The sequence below is a fragment of the Ochlerotatus camptorhynchus genome, unplaced genomic scaffold (assembly GCF_037179485.1).
Source record: "Ochlerotatus camptorhynchus isolate MF236.1 unplaced genomic scaffold, CSIRO-AGI_Acam_v1.1 ptg000193l, whole genome shotgun sequence".
Lineage (NCBI taxonomy): Eukaryota > Metazoa > Arthropoda > Insecta > Diptera > Culicidae > Ochlerotatus > Ochlerotatus camptorhynchus.
Genome location: NW_027040683.1, coordinates 5,546,345 through 5,563,711, shown reverse-complemented (window position 1 = coordinate 5,563,711; position 17,367 = coordinate 5,546,345). Strand labels below are relative to the sequence as shown.

At 37.9% G+C, this 17,367-nt stretch overlaps 1 protein-coding gene across 1 annotated transcript in view; it reads left to right on the top strand.

The window, feature by feature from the left end:
- Positions 1–3,208: 3,208 nt before the first annotated feature.
- The window catches only part of cic (Putative transcription factor capicua), a 209,314-nt gene continuing 195,155 nt past the window's right edge, over positions 3,209–17,367 (top strand). The window contains exon 1 of the mRNA XM_065223587.1: positions 3,209–3,938. The gene's annotated coding sequence lies outside the window, so the exon portion shown is untranslated. The remainder of the gene's footprint in view (positions 3,939–17,367) is intronic.

Below are 17,367 nucleotides of genomic sequence, written 5' to 3'. Positions count from 1 at the left end.
GAACAAATTCTTTCCAAACACCTGGAATTTCCTGACCTGTCGCATCGGCAGTTGGGAAAAATGTTGAACATTCACCATTCAACCGTCTCCAGAGTGTTGAAGCGGTTCCAGGAGCGGTTGACGTTGGACCATGGCAAAGGAGCTGGAAGAAAACCGGGACCGGAGAACAAAAAGACGGAGGGAAAGGTGAAGCGGACGATTAAAGCAAATCCCAACGTCTCAAGCCGTGATTTGGCTAAAAAGATCGGCATGTCGCAGAGCTACGTCCAGAATGCAAAGAAGAGAGCTGGACTACATACATACAAGGTACAGAACTTCCCAAACCGTGATGAGCGGCAACAATCGACGGCTAAAACTCGGGCACGGAAGCTCTACGAGAAGATGCTGACAAAATATGGCTGCTGTGTGATGGACGTATATAAAAGCCGATTTTAAGCAAATTCCGGGGTTGGAGTTTTTCACCGGCAGGAGCAAGTTCGATGTGGACGACAAATTTAAGAAGAAGAAAATGACGAAGTTTGCCTCCAAATATCTCATTTGGCAGGCCATCTGCTCTTGCGGACTGAGGAGTGAGCCTTTCGTGACAAAGGGCACAGTAAATGGCGAGATCTACAAATCTGAGTACCTCGAGAAGCGCCTTTTGCCGTTCTTGCAGTAGCACGACGAAGCTCCGCTATTTTGGCCAGATTTGGCATCATGCCACTATTCTAAAAGTGTCCTGGAGTGGTATGAGGCCAATTCTGTCCATTTTGTTCCAAAGGACATGAATCCGCCAAACTGTCCGGAGCTGCGCCCAGTGGAGCAGTACTGGACAATAATGAAGCGGGAACTTCGGAAGAGCAAGAAGACAGTCAAAGACGAGAAGGACATGTTAAGAAAAAAGAAAAAAAAAACTGAGAAACTGGTACCGGATGACACTGTGAAGACTTTGATGGAGGGCATCAAGCGAAAATGCGTTCAATTTCACACTCAAGGCTCCATCGATTAACTTTTCTTTTGATTTTGGTTTAATTCTAAACATTATAAGAAAATTGGCATGACATTTTCGGTGTCGCAATAATTTCGTGTTCGCCCTTTAGCTGAAATTCCCACTAAGGCAAAATACTGGAGCTAGTGTCAAAACTGGCTCATCTACCCTATTATTAATGGAACATTTTCGTAAATTGTGAAACCCGGTAGATCAACAAACTTTCTTCCTGCTTTCAATCAGACGTTTTCGCGCTCTCGTTGATTTATCAGATCAGATCGAAGATTCGTATACAATCGTCATAGTTCATTTAAGTAAACAAACTAACACTTCTTCCTTGTATGGCACCTTGGATTAGATGCCTAGGAACTAGTGTTAGGTAAAATAATGGTGTAAAATACTTAAAAATACTTAAGAATACTTAAGAGGGATTTCAAAATATTTAATTGGTTTGTTTAATTTCGAAAAATGAACCAACCGTTTTCTGAGGATAACGATATTTTTTTAGCGATCCCGCAGACATTCATCTTGATTTTTAAATCAAGTTTTTTATTATTATTATTTTGACACTACATTTATTAGTTGACAGCTCGCTCTTATACAAAGTCCCACCGAGGGGCGCTAAATTGGGTTTTTGTTTTTCAAATGTAATAGCACTTAGTTAAAATAGTTCCAGGGCACCCAAATTGATGGAATTGTGGATTTCGGTTCCAATTTTAATGCAGATTACGAATATGCATTTACATTAACACCCCTAAACAACCCAATTGACATTAGGTCTAAACCTTAGAGTGGGATACCCCGAGGCGCGATTATAGCAACAATCAATACGAAACTAACGATTTTAAATTGGCTCACCACTTTAGTAGCCTATTGGCATAGAGGTAACTCTAAGACTAGTAGGTCCCGAAGAAAATCATTATTATTTTTGGCTCACTCAGTACCAGAACAACGGTCCCAAGCAGTCCCAAGCTATTTCACTCACCCCTGCATGTTCTGCATGAATCCACACACCCCTGATGTTATCTGTCAAACTTTCATAGCGAATCAAAACAAACATAGTGTAGTAATAGAATTTCAACTAGAATAGGGTACGTTAATCGTTTGCTTGGGACCAATAGGCTACTAAAGTGGTGAGCCAATTTAAAATCGTTAGTTTCGTATTGATTGTTGCTATTGGTCCCAAGCAAACGATTAACGTACCCTATTCTAGTTGAAATTCTATTACTACACTATGTTTGTTTTGATTCGCTATGAAAGTTTGACAGATAACATCAGGGGTGTGTGGATTCATGCAGAACATGCAGGGGTGAGTGAAACAGCTTGGGACTGCTTGGGACCGTTGTTCTGGTACTGAGTGAGCCAAAAATAATAATGATTTTCTTCGGGACCCAGTGGTCTTAGAGTTACCTCTATGATTATAGTCCATTCTATGTGCGCGAGTATTGATGGTCCGAAAGTGAGGATAACAATAACAAACCAACATTTTTGGCTGAATCGACACACGAAAGGCCAATAAATTAGTGTAAAGTTGCAAATTAATACATCTTGCACGCACTCAACAAGGTAAAATTTAATCATCGTATCTCCCTACCCAGCCATATCTTTCACACTGGGAATTAACGGTTCGTTCGTTCCTTGTTTTTTCATTCATGAAACGTCAAGTCGAGCACGGAGTGCAATTGCGATGCACTTGTACAACCAGTGTGTGCATCTTCCATTCATCCATACGACGATCGTTCTAAACACAACGCAGTCGCTGGTGTAGTTTCGTCGTACTTTTCACTCGTCGTTGGTGTGCGTGAGTTGCGGTCCTCCAACGAGCAGAAACGAAACAGCAGCTCGTAACTGTCGGGCGTGAACGAGATAGCACTAGCAACAGTAGTTTGTTCACCAACAATCGCGCAATACTCGGCATCAGAGATGCCAGGCTTATTTTGAAAAAATCTGGCAAAACCCGAAAAAAATGTCTGGCAAAAATCTGGCACAGCAAATTAACATAGGAAGCTGCCAGATTTCTCAAAAAATCTGTCTGGCAGAGCTTAAATTTCTCTGGCTATGCCAGATAAATCTGGCAACCTGGCAACGCTGCTCGGCATCTCGTTTCTGCTCGCAGCGAGCAAGGTATGCTCTCTCACTTCACCCAATCAATCGTCGTCCGTCGGTGTCGGTGCTGCTGCGTTCCGTTCGTTCGTTCGCTCGGTCATTCCGTCCCATTGCCATTTCATTCATTCTGTTCAAATCGTTCGCCTTGGCCACGGTCGCGCGTCCGCGCTAGAAGAAAAAAAAATGCAGTGAAAAGTGCGAATTTTGGGCTCGTTTTCGCGTGAAAACTTTGGCACGTGCGCTACCGCCGTGCTCGGTGACTAGTGCATCGGTAGTTTGGTAAAAATTCCCATCGGATTGCAGTGCAAATGGTGATTTTCGATTGCAGTGTCTAGAAGAGGTGCCTGAAAAGCAGCACAATTTTTGGGATCATTTTTTTTCCACTGATTTTGCTCGCAAGGAAGGAGAGGAGGGCGCACACAGAAAAGAAGAAAATTTGTCTTCCTCCCGCACACACGCAACGGAGAGTGCGGATACGGTGTTGTTGTGCACGAGCATCACACACACGGCTCTTGCATAGTGGATAATGGGGCGGTGGTGTGGTTCGATCGCAATGTGCTGTTCGCTTCTAGCATAGAGCTGCGATAAAAGTGTGTAGCTTGGGAAAATTTAAAAAAAGGAATATTGTGATTGTGTTAGTGCAGGCGACGAAAATAACAGGAGGAAAAACTGAAGTGTTTTCGCGTTTATTCATATAAAAAAAAATCGACGTCTCTCTGTGGATGTGAGTGTTTTGATTGTGAAGCTAGTGTGCTTCATTTTCTCACGTTTCTTCGATGAGATGCGCTTTCACGCAAACTGATGAATGGATTTTGGATAGCTGGATGGATAATGATTCTTATAACTGGAAGTGGAATAGACTCAGGTAATTTACACATTTTTGGTAATTTTATTGCGTTTAAAACAAAAACTGTTGTGAAGGTACGATATTTTTCCTATCTAGTTTAGAATTGTTAAGATAGCATTGGTACTCAGTATGGAAAACAAGATGAACCGAAAACAAATAAAGGAAAAAAAAAATACATTCTATATGTTCAAAATATAGAAATATATTCCAGATCACACAATTTTCCCAATTTGTTTATCTAAGAGCTCTCAAATTCTAAGCAGTAATGGTCCAAACTCTAAAATTAATCCCTAAATCTCGATTACTTTCTCTAAGGGACGTATAAGCTTTTGTAAACAATGCACTTGATCGACGATTAGGCGTAACTGGTAGCTGCTCGTCTGCGTCCCAAAAAGGATACGTACTGAGTGAAGATGTATAAACTGACTTTCAATGTCTCCAGGCTTGTTTTTGATTTTCTTAATCACGGGATCCACCCAGTTTGCACCATAACACTCAAGGATTTCTCGATGAACATTTCAAATGGTCCTATCTGCTTTGATCGATTCTCTTCATCGACTTTCTCTTTTCATAACCACTGCTATGCAAACAGATTTCGCGCTAATTCTACCTCATAGTTTGATAAAGGAGGTTCTTATCTAGCGTCCAAAACGTCAAATACAACAGGGAAAGGTTTTGCAGCTGAGTTATTAACGAAAGAGAAAGTCGATGAAGAGAATCGATCAAAGCAGATAGGACCATTTGAAATGTTCATCGAGATTTCACCGATCTAATTCTGAACCGTACCGTATTGGACGACCAGATCTTCCTGGCATTTGGCATTTGGTGTGGATGAACTCGATTAAAGAGAAGCCCGAATAGATGCTGTTCTGGATGAGATTAAGTTCCGTCTGGATCTTCGCTGTGAATTGGATGAGACAGATTATGTTTTGCTTGATTCAAATAGATTCACGGTTCAGAGAATACCTACAGATTTTTTTTTTTTTTTTTTTAACAATCCTCGAAACCGGTTTTTTTGTTCTTAAGTTCTTGATTGAATCGTTGATTTACCACTTTTATGTATGACAACAAAGTCTCTGTCTATGGCTTCACTTTTGAGTGAACAAAGTATTCAACGGAGTAGTTAACGATTGACAAAACGTCAACACTCAACAGTGATGCCGTTTTATATTATATTTTTTGAGTCCTACTTGTCAAAGTGAGCCCTAACGTATCAAACAGTGTGCCATGCTGTGTTTCGGCACAGTGTGCAGAGTTGATTACCCCTCACTGAGGCAAATAGACACAACATATATGAATTTCATAAGCGTGACTCATGATTGATTTTCGGGTAACATGAGGTAGCTCTTATACGCCTTTAACCATTTCATTTTCCCAAGCGTTGAAAGACGAGTGGTCAACACACGGGCCCCTCAAACTCAACGTCCATTTTCCGTTTCCAGTCTGCTCCGATTTATTATTTTTTTTGTCAACATTATTTTTCATAAGGCAAATCAATGAAATTCACCCAGGGCTGGTAGCGAGTCACTTTTTAGTGACTTGGTCACTTTTTTCAAGCCAGTCACTAAAAACTCTCTTTTTTAAAGGCCAAGTCACTAAAGTCACTTTTTATTGTAATAAGTTACTATTTTAAACTTTTTTAATCGTGAATTTATTTCAAGATTGATTATTTTTCTGAATAGGCCAACATTTTGTTCTAAAGGGCGAACACGAAATTATTGCGACACATTCAACAGGGCATAACTTTTTTACCATTGGGTAAAAATCATCCAAATTTTGCACACTTTCTCATTGATGTGTATTGTGTACATGCTGTCAAACTCGAAGTCGTGTTTTTCGATTCAACGAAAATGGAGGTGAACCAACGCGAGTTGAGAGAACAAATTCTTTCCAAACACCTGGAATTTCCTGACCTGTCGCACCGGCAGTTGGGAAAAATGTTGAACATTCACCATTCAACCGTCTCCAGAGTGTTGAAGCGGTTCCAGGAGTGGTTGACGTTGGACCACGGCAAAGGAGCTGGAAGAAAACCGGGACCGGAGAACAAAAAGACGGAGGGAAAGGTGAAGCGGATGATTAAAGCAAATCCCAACGTCTCAAGCCGTGATTTGGCTAAAAAGATCGGCATGTCGCAGAGCTACGTCCAGAATGCAAAGAAGAGAGCTGGACTACATACATACAAGGTACAGAACTTCCCAAACCGCGATCAGCGGCAACAATCGACGGCTAAAACTCGGGCACGGAAGCTCTACGAGAAGATGCTGACAAAATATGGCTGCTGTATGATGGACGACGAAACGTATATAAAAGCCGATTTTAAGCAAATTCCGGGGTTGGAGTTTTTCACCGGCAAGAGCAAGTTCGATGTGGACGACAAATTTAAGAAGAAGAAAATGTCGAAGTTCGCCTCCAAATATCTCATTTGGCAGGCCATCTGCTCTTGCGGACTGAGGTGTGAGCCTTTCGTGACAAAGGGCACAGTAAATGGCGAGATCTACAAATCTGAGTGCCTCGAGAAGCGCCTTTTGCCGTTCTTGCAGCAGCACCACGAAGCTCCGCTATTTTGGCCAGATTTGGCATCATGCCACTATTCTAAAAGTGTCCTGGAGTGGTATGAGGCCAATTCTGTCCATTTTGTTCCAAAGGACATGAATCCGCCAAACTGTCCGGAGCGAGGGGCAATTCACTGCCCTCAAAAATGAATCAAAAATACGTGAATGAAAAAAATACACAAAAATTCATCATTACTCGTCATTACTCAAAAAAATGCAAAAAAAAATACAAAATTCGGAAAAAAATACACAAATATTCGACGAATAATAAAAATACACGATAATTCGTCATTTGCACGAAAAATTCGAAATATGTACAATCTAAATGCTGAATTCGAACAAAATGCGTAAATTTATTATTTTATATTTTAATCCGAGCTCGAATCACAAAACAATGCATCAATGAGTAGGATTTCACCCATTTTTAAGAAAAGTGCTTCAAATCGTTTATTGAATAAAAAAAACATTAATAAGTAGTTGTGACCCACAAATAAGTAACGAATGCGAAACAAATGCTTATTAATGCGAGCGAGGTAAGGGGTTGTTCATAAAGTAGGGGGGGGGAGTTGGCAATTATCCACGGCCCATACAAATTTTTAAAATTTTGTATGGACAATTGTCAACGTAGAGGGGTGGGGGGGGGGTCTTCAAGAATCCCAAAAAACTGCCTACTTATTAATGAAGAGCCCCTAATGAGTTTATGAGTTAAGCCTCTTTTCATTAAATTGGGTGAAATTCTACTCATCAGTGGGTATTTTAAAGTTAGCGTGTGCTGTGCATTTGTCAAACAAAACGTCAACATTGTGAGTTTGATCCGTTTGACACTCGGTTCGAGTGGTAAACATAAACACTAAAATGACAGAATACACTTATAACTGATTTTCAATACATTAATACAGAAAAATACACTTTTATTTTTCTAATACTCATAAAATTACATATATTCAAAAAGTGCAAAATAATACATTATTACGCAAAATACACGTTTATTCGATAAAAAAATACTTCAATACGTTCATCAATACGTTGGCCTGAATCGAAAATACACAAGTGAATCGCCCCTCGGTCCGGAGCTGCGCCCGGTGGAGCAGTACTGGGCAATAATGAAGCGGGAACTTCGGAAGAGCAAGAAGACAGTCAAAGACGAGAATGACATGTTAAGAAAATGGAAAAAAAAACTGAGAAACTGGTACCGGATGACACTGTAAAGACTTTGATGGAGGGCATCAAGCGAAAATGCGTTCAATTTTACACTCAAGGCTCCATCGATTAACTTTTCTTTTGATTTTTGAAGTAAATATATGTATAAAACTATCCTAAAATTTTGGTTTGATTCTAAACATTATAAGAAAATTGGCATGACATTTTCGGTGTCGCAATAATTTCGTGTTCGCCCTTTATTTTCTGAACAATTCGAAGTTGAAGACCTTGTAAAGAGTTTTTTTTTACGTTTAATCGTTCTTCTCTATCTACAGGGTGTCCACTCATTTGGCTAAATAAAGTTCCCTGAGTTTTCCAGGTTTTTCCATAACTTTGGCGGATAATTTCCAGGTTTATAATAAGAATGCTATTTATGAAATGCGTTAAAAATATGTTTTTAACGCAAAAGTTTTTAAGACATGACAATCAGTTTTAAAGACACAGATTTACTATCAAATCCATTAAATATTGAAGTTGAACACTTACTTCATTTTGGTAAGTCTAAGATCACAACATTTTTAATGTTTTGACGTTTCGTACTAACAAAAATATGGAAACTTTAATGAAGTTCTATTGATCTCAGAAAAGCTAGATCTAGAGATCTTTGGGGTATTCCAGAGATCTTATGGAGAAGTCCCCGAAACTTTAGCCCAGACTATTGAATTGGTTTGCTAATCTATAAGTGTGAGTTAAGACACTTAATATACAGTACAGTATAGTTCCATGATGTGCTGAAATAAAATCGAGAACCCATAAGATGTTCCGAAACATTCAGTACAGAGGAAATATTTCAGGAACTTAACAGAAATCCAGAGAATTCCAGTGAAGTTTAAATGTGTTTACGAGAATTCCATTTATTTTAAAGCAGAACCGAGATCTTCATTAGAGTTGAAAGTTTTAGGATAGCTCCGAGAACATCAAGACAAATCAGAGAATTGAAGGGCAGTTCAAAAAATTTCAAGGAAATTACAGAAACCAGAACTTCCGGAAACTTTGGTTTGCCCAGAGAAAATTTCTGGAACGCAATAAAAATTATATGAACATTCGGAAAATGAGAGTATTTCAAGGATGTTACATCATGGAAATTTCAAGATTTAAAAAAAATCGAAAATTTAGCTGTAACATCAGAAAATGTGATTAACTAAATTAACTTAAGGAAGTTAGCAGCGACTTACAAAAAGTTCCCTTAGAATTATTGGATATTTCGAGAATTCTATGATTGATCCGAAAACTTTAGAAGCTTCAGGGAATTATAAATATATAGGGGAATGTTGGCATATGGATCTAAGATTGGGCCCATCACTAAAAATCTACTATTTATCAATTTTATCTAGATGAACGTCATTGGGACGGTACTTAATGGATATTTTTGGTCGCTATTGAAAATTTAGTCGATTGCAAAATTTACGTATGGGCCCAAATTAGGGGCATTTAGGCCGACATTACATCCATTTCCCCTATCAGAAAATTTACCGGAACATTTGATCAATTTAGAAAAATTAAGGTAAGCATAGAAAACTTCTGGGATGCCCAGGCTTTCCAGGAAAAATTAGTGTTTTAAGGCAAAGTTTCGTGAGCGTTTATAAACTTTATAAAACTTAAGGAAAATTGTAGAACTTAAAGGCAATCAAATCAATTCCAGTAAAATAGTTGGTTCTTTTAAAAAAATACTAAGATATTCAGGGCAGTCTACAGAATCTTGAGAGCTTCAGTGAAAATCATATAACTATATTGATTGTTTCGCTGCGGAAGCTTAAAGAAGTTCCTCAAATTTCAGAATAACTTCGAAAACTTAACATTTACCTTAACAACTTCAGAAACATTTCGAGAACTTCATAAAAGTCTATGGAACTTAAGGGAAGATCCGAGAACTTCAAGAACTTTTATGGACATTTCGGGAGCATCTCAGTTAAGTTTAGTTAAGCTCCAAAAACAAAGGGTATTTCCGGGGAGTTCAGTTCCATTAGTTTCACTAAATTAGCGGGAAAAATCAAGAAGCTCCCAGATTTTCAGAGAACTTTAGAGAGATGTTAAGAAAATTATTGAGGTTTTCACATAAGTCCGGAAGTTCACGCAAGCTTAAACATTTTTATAACAGTTCAATTAAATTCATGGTAGTACAACAAGCTTCATGAGAACTGCAAACACTTTAGAGAAGTTTCGAGAACTTCGAGACAGCGAGATCGATCTCGCTAATAAAGCTCTAAACAAAAAAAAATTTCAACCGATATCCTCAGAGCATATTACATAAATTTAAAAAAAAGTGTCGAGAAATTCAGTGAATTGTGGAAACTTTAGAAAGTCCGAAAAAGTTTAGAGAAGTTAAAAAAAAAAATGATGAGAAGTATTGCGAGCATCAGGCTAGTTTCTCAAACTACAAAAGAACTTCAAGGCAGTTTACTTAACTTCAGGAATATTTTGGGAACTATCAAGAAGTTCTAAAGACCTCAGAATAGTCCATTACTTATTCAACGGAGATTTCTCATGAAAATTCGCTTTGAGTTTACTATCTTAGGCTTAGGCTTCACATGAATTCTAAAATTCCTCAGAACTACCATGAAAGCAGATTGCAGTTGATGTTTTACTCATAGATTTTTTTTCCCAGAACTCCCATGGAATGAGGTCCTTAGAAATTATAGAAAAATTCCATGAGCCTTAAAAAACTGTGCAAGGAATTTGACTCCAGAAAAAAAAAACTTTAAGTAACATAACCTTTCAGTTCAGAATTTATTAAATTTGTGCGAAATATGCATATTCTAGAACCGAAAAAAAAAATCATTTGAAACCTCTGAATTTTAAAAATGTATTTGTTACTGAAGATTAATCCATTTTAGATCTATAAAGTTCAATGTGTGAATGAAAATAACTAGGAATATTAAATGTTTTTTATTTTAAAATGCATTCTTAGTAAGAAAATTAATAAATTTCCTGAGTAATGATAAGATTCCTTGATACTTCCAGGTATTTTCAGGACAAATAAAATTCCCTGCGAATTCCCGGTTTTCAGGTTTTTCCAGGTAGTAGAAGCTTGAAGGTTTAGTCATAAACTTTTTATTGAATCTTTCGCTTTAAAGGTTCCTATCGTACATATTTAAGAGTTTATGAGGATCTAATTGGGCTCCGCAAAGCTACAGCAAATGAGCCTGGAAAAATAAACGCATTATAAAAGAAAAAAGAAAAAAAGGATCTAATTGAATAAGTCTAAAACATCAAACATTTATTTGGTATGCCATTGCACAGTGGTCCAGAATGCAGATTTAGGTGGAATGATATGTTTTGAGCCTGAAATTGAAACTTTAGACTAAAAGTCTCTTCTACAAAGTTGTTCCTTATAGTTAGGCCCTCATTTTTATGACAATGAATTCTAGGGTGGTTCATATTATCATTAAAATCAAAAATCTAACTTTTTTGTTTGAATAAATTAAGGTATACATTCTTCAGCAAAGTTATAGCTGAGCTAATTTCAAACAACTTTGTTGAAAATAACTTTTTTGCATCTCCTAAATTGGCCGATTTAGAGCTATTTTCTTTAATTGAGTTAGGGTGGCTCTTAAAAAAACAGTTTTTTTGCTCTATTTTTCTTATTTCGAATTTCTCAGCAAAGGTGTCTTCAGATAACTTTTAGATCTTAAGAAGGCGCTAATTGTACAAAGTTTAAAAAAGATTGAAGTGGGCCCAGGACCACATTTCATGGACTAATGATGACTAGAATAAGGGGATCTGGTCAGACGAGACGAAAGTAATGCTATTTGGGTCACCATTGATACCATCAGACCCAAATAGCATTACTTTCGTCTCGTCATGGTCCATGAAATGTGGTCCTGGGCCCACTTCAATCTTTTTTTAAACTTTTTTGCGGACAATCATGGCTTCTTAAGAGCTACTCTGCCCTTAAGACTTTTCTTATGAAGACGATTTCGTACGGATTGTGATGTCAGTTGAATGGAAAACTCGCTTTCAATCTGTTTCGCAATTTTCGGAGCTGATAGTCTCCGGTCCAGCTCCGCCATCTTCACGATAGCTCGGTCAATTCGGCCAGTTGTCTTAGAAGGACGCCCCGATCGCTTAGCTGGTGAGATAGAACCACGCTTTTTGTACATCTACACAATTCTAGCGACCGTATCTTTGTGAAGCTGGACAATATCGGCAATATCACGGTAGCTTTTGCCAGTTTTGTGATATTCAATAATCAAATTTCGGATACTGATCGAAATTTGGTCTTTTTTGGGCATTTTCAACAGTTTTTTTGCTCTATTTTTCTTATTTCGAATTTCTCAGCAAAGGTGTCTTCAGATAACTTTTAGATCTTAAGAAGGCGCTAATTGTACAAAGTTTAAAAAAGATTGAAGTGGGCCCAGGACCACATTTCATGGACTAATGATGACTAGAATAAGGGGATCTGGTCAGACGAGACGAAAGTAATGCTATTTGGGTCACCATTGATACCATCAGACCCAAATAGCATTACTTTCGTCTCGTCATGGTCCATGAAATGTGGTCCTGGGCCCACTTCAATCTTTTTTTAAACTTTTTTGCGGACAATCATGGCTTCTTAAGAGCTACTCTGCCCTTAAGACTTTTCTTATGAAGACGATTTCGTACGGATTGTGATGTCAGTTGAATGAAAAACTCGCTTTCAATCTGTTTCGCAATTTTCGGAGCTGATAGTCTCCGGTCCAGCTCCGCCATCTTCACGATAGCTCGGTCAATTCGGCCAGTTGTCTTAGAAGGACGCCCCGATCGCTTAGCTGGTGAGATAGAACCACGCTTTTTGTACATCTACACAATTCTAGCGACCGTATCTTTGTGAAGCTGGACAATATCGGCAATATCACGGTAGCTTTTGCCAGTTTTGTGATATTCAATAATCAAATTTCGGATACTGATCGAAATTTGGTCTTTTTTGGGCATTTTGAAACAAATAACAATTTTGAACACAAAACTGAAATTTTGAGCACGAAAACTTCAAGAGCACTAAATGACAGATAGACACAATGTTTACATTCGATAAAATTGCAGAATACACACTAAAACTCTGTAAAACACACTTAAATCATAATATCCGTTTGAGGGTGGATAAACTTTTTTTGCGTAATTTTTTACCATTTTTCATAATTTATCACATGAATGTGATAAATAAACATAAATTGATAAATCATGAAGGAAGACTCATAAAATTAAACTGATTTTCACCAGAAAAATAAAACAAAAATGTTAATTGGTAGGGGGGTGGATAAACTTTTTTTGCATACTGTATATAAATTGTGCTAGTACATTTGTTTCAATATTTGGACAATTAGTGTCTTCGAAGAAGTTTTTGTTCTTAAAAATTCCCTTCTTTTGGTGTTTGCAAACGTCAGGGTGATCCTCAAATTAGGGAATTTTTAAAACTAACTTTTTTGTTTTACAAAATATAAACATGTGTTGTTCAAAAAAGTTGTAGTTAAGTTACTTGCAAGCAACTTTGTCGAAGAAATTTTTTTTTTCTATCTCTTAACGTTCTCATTTTAGAGTAATTTTTCGGAGTTGACTTAGGGTGTTCCTGGAAAAAATAGTTTTTTAGCAATAAATTTTTTATTTGAAAATTCTCATGAAAGTTATCTTCTAGAGACTTTTAAAACTCTTTAAGACGAATGTTTTATAGCTTAATTTGTTGCCTGTATCTCTTCTAATAAAAAAGATATACTCAAATATAGTAAAAAATATGAATAAATTCAAATTGATTTTATACGAGTTTAAAAAATAACATACCTCCAATTTTTTCATATTATTGAGAATAACATACGCCCTTTCAAATGCTGCAAAACAACTTTTTTTTTGTTTGCCCCAACCAGAGATATTAACATTTGAAAAGTGCATATTTTTAGTATAAAAACGTCAATAACTCTTGATCGGCGAAAGATATTGACAAGCTTTGTGCAGCAAAAATTTGCGCCTTCTTAAGATCTAAAAGTTATATGAAGACACCTTTGCTGAGAAATTTGGAATAAAGAAAATAGAGCAAAAAAACTGTTTTTATAAGAGCCACCCTAACTCAATTCAAGAAAATAGCTTTAAATCGGCCAATTTAAGAGATACAAAAAAGTTATTTTCAACAAAATTGCTTGAAATTAGCTCAGCTATAACTTTGCTGAAGAATGTATACCTTAATTTATTCAAACAAAAAAGTTAGATTTTTGATTTTAATGATAATAGGAACCACCCTAGAATTCATTGTCATAAAAATGAGGGCCTAACTATAAGGAACAACTTTGTAGAAGAGACTTTTAGTCTAAAGTTTCAATTTCAGGCTCAAAACATATCATTCCACCTAAATCTGCATTCTGTACCACTGTGCATTGGAACGACAAATTTTCTTCCCTTAGGTCACTTTTTAGTAACTTTTTTACAACTATAAGTTACTATTTGGTCACTAATTTCTTCAACATGGTCACTAAAATGACTATTTTTGACAGCATTGATCGCTACCAGCCCTGTTTTCTGACTACATTGTTTGGATTCAGCGCACGATTTTACATGACAAATGACCTTCAGTGTACAAAATTCAATGTAATGAACCATTTGGTCAAGTTTATTTTTCACACAGATCGCGCTGTACATTTTTTTCCCGGAAAGTATGGTTAAACAAGCTACAATTAAATAAAATTGATTTTTTCCTATGCTTTTTGCCTGGTTTAGTTTAGTGGAGCGCCAAAAAATTCAAATTTAAGAGAGAAAATTCTTTCACGAGCTCAATCTCTCAACATGCCATGTATTTTGATGACATTCGATTTGTGATTTCCCTCTCACAGACTTCATAATAGAGTACTGAAAAAGTCCTTCCTTTTAAGCATACTCGGCACTATAGATACTTTCTAAACCCCGGCCCATTTATATAAACAGCGGGAAATCCTGCTAGGGGTGGGGCTTAGAAAGATTTTTAAGTTCTGGTGTTATTGGCTTTTAAAATTCTGGAGGGGCCCATACATTCAATATAGAGCTTACAAGCTTTACAATAACCGTAAGCCGTAAAGGAAAACGACATAGCGTCCTGTAAATGCTAATGTCCCACAGACTGGAAACACTCGATGTCATTTTTTTTTTCAGCAAACCTGATAGGCATGCTTTTCGCTTCGCACATCCATTTGCGATCCCACTCTCGCTCACACCACCTGCAGCAGGATGATTGTACAGGCTAGCTCCGGACTGTTGTGGATTCTCCCCGTGTTCGTCGTCGTTGGTGCTCTCGGGGTTGCTCCTCTCGATTGCTGCTGTGCTGACAGACAGTCATAAAGATAGAGGTGTCGAACATGTTCGGACGGGTTCGCCAGCACTGCCGCCGACGCGATTTACCATATACAACCCAGACGAGCGCCCTGCTGAAAGGGGCTGCTAAGACTAAGGACATTTCAAGCAAGGAAAAATCAGTTTGACAGATTTTCTTCGGGTTGCAAATAGGTGACAGTGCAGGACTCCGCTGGTACAGTTTATTGGTGACTGCTCAGCTCACCCCATCGAAGCAAGTACCGAATTACCCGAGCGGTTGTGGCTGTGTAGTGCTGAAAAATCAATGGAGAATAATTAATCGGAAGCAATTAGAAAACGTCAGAATCGATTCGATGCTGCTCCAGCAGCAGACCAGTGGGAGTGTGTGTGTGTATATGTGCATTGTTGTTTTCTCATCTCCGCCGTCGTCGGTTCGGTCCGTGGGAACTGCTGCTGTCGCATTCTCGCACTCAACTCACATGTGGTAAGGAGAGATTCCTACAGCCAAAACCTCACGTATGACGCTGGCTGGCTAGTCTGTTGACACGCAATCTCTGATAGTGCTGGTTTCAGGGTTCTACGCCAACCTGAAATCTGTTGGCGACTGTGTGTATTGGTGTATTTCTATTCATTATTTTCCTCACGGCATACCAATACACACCAGGGGGAGAATTCGAGCGAGTTGAAACGGTGAAAGAGAGTGGAATAAAATAAATAAAAAAAGGCAAGAATATCAACATAGCAGCAGCAGCAGCAGCAGCTCAAGAATGAGACTGGTAACACGTTCATTTTACGCACAGATATTTTCGTTTCTATTCTGATCCGCTCCCATGTACCTCTCCTCCCTTCATTCACCATTGTCGTCCGTCGTCTGTGGTTGTTGCAGTGTTGCCAGGGGGCCTCATAGCCTAGTCAGTAAAGGCACGGTATTACCAAGCCGGAGGCGGCGGGTTCGATTCCCGGTCCGGTCGAAGTAATCTTTCGGGTTGGAAGTTTTCTCGACTTCGCTGGGCATAGAGTATCATTGTGCTTGCCACACAATATACAAATTCATGCATTGGTTATTGGCATCGAAAGCTCTCAATTAATAACTGTGGAAGTCATTTAGAACACTAAGTTGAGAACACACAATAAGCTAATATGCACTAAGCAATAAGCTTGAAATGCGAATGAGAAGAAGAAAAAAGGGTTGCCTGCGTTGGGATTTGATTTTTTTTTTACTAAGGATTACGTCTTTCGGCAACATATTGAGGGCGCAATTTAAAAAAAAAAACAAAATCGACCGCGTTACGAAAAGTGGTCAGGTTTTGACCATTTATAACTCTGTCAATAGCAGATGGATTTTAATTCTAAACAAGACAATCGATTGGAAATTTTGCTACAAATCTGCACAAAATAAACACTTTATCAATTTTCAATTTCTATTGAAAATTACACAAACCAGAAAACCTTCGAATTAAGGTATGGTTTTCTCCAGGACGCTAGAAAAAAGTGAAAAAATCTCGAATTTATATCATTGATCGCGAATATCTCGCGATTGGAAAATTTTATCAAGAAATTCTTCCAATCAATTTTTGCTTTTTTTTTAATTATCTATTTAATAACCAAAAATTCTGTGCGTTTTGTGCTCGAAAATGCGTAATTTTGTCATCAGAAAACCGAGGCGTTTCCGTGATGGGAAAAAGTGGTTTCCCTAACACAGTCGCCGAATATTGATACCGAGCACGTAATCCTACGTCAAATCTACTGTCGTGTCTTGGATACAACCTCTTACTTTTTGTTTAAATTTTTTGTATCACTGAGGCAAATTCACCTAAGAATTTTATAAGAAACGACTTATGAACGATTATTTTCTTACACGAGGTTGTTCTTATACACCTTTAGCATTTTCCACATCCCAAGCGTTGACAGACGAGTGGCCAAGACACGGTCCTCATAATCTCAACATTCATAGTTCGTTCCCAGTTTGCTCGGTTTTATTATGTTTGTACCATTATTACCTTTCATAAGGCAAACCAATGAAAGTCATACCGATTTCTTGTGGCAAAAAAGCATAAGACAATCTTATGAATATCGATAATAATAATCGTAATAAAGGCCCAAACGTAATGATAGCGGAAACGGAACGGCAATGTCCGCAGTAGCCTTTGAGAAACCAGTCTTATAAATTTCGACGTTGGTACTATTCTGGTAGTACTAAAGGAGTTAATCTCAGGGCCAGGGCTGGCAAATTTGATTTTCAATGAAAGATCTCACGCGATATTTACAAAGATACTTCTGTCACTATCATCGGATGAGAAAACGATGACAGAGATTTTCTTCAAAATCTCATCGATTTTTTTGTCATGACAGTGCTGTGATCATCGTGATTACTAGCTCATGTATTGCTATTAAAGTTACTTGTACCAAGGAAATCTTAAAAATATATTCACTGTACCGATTACATATGG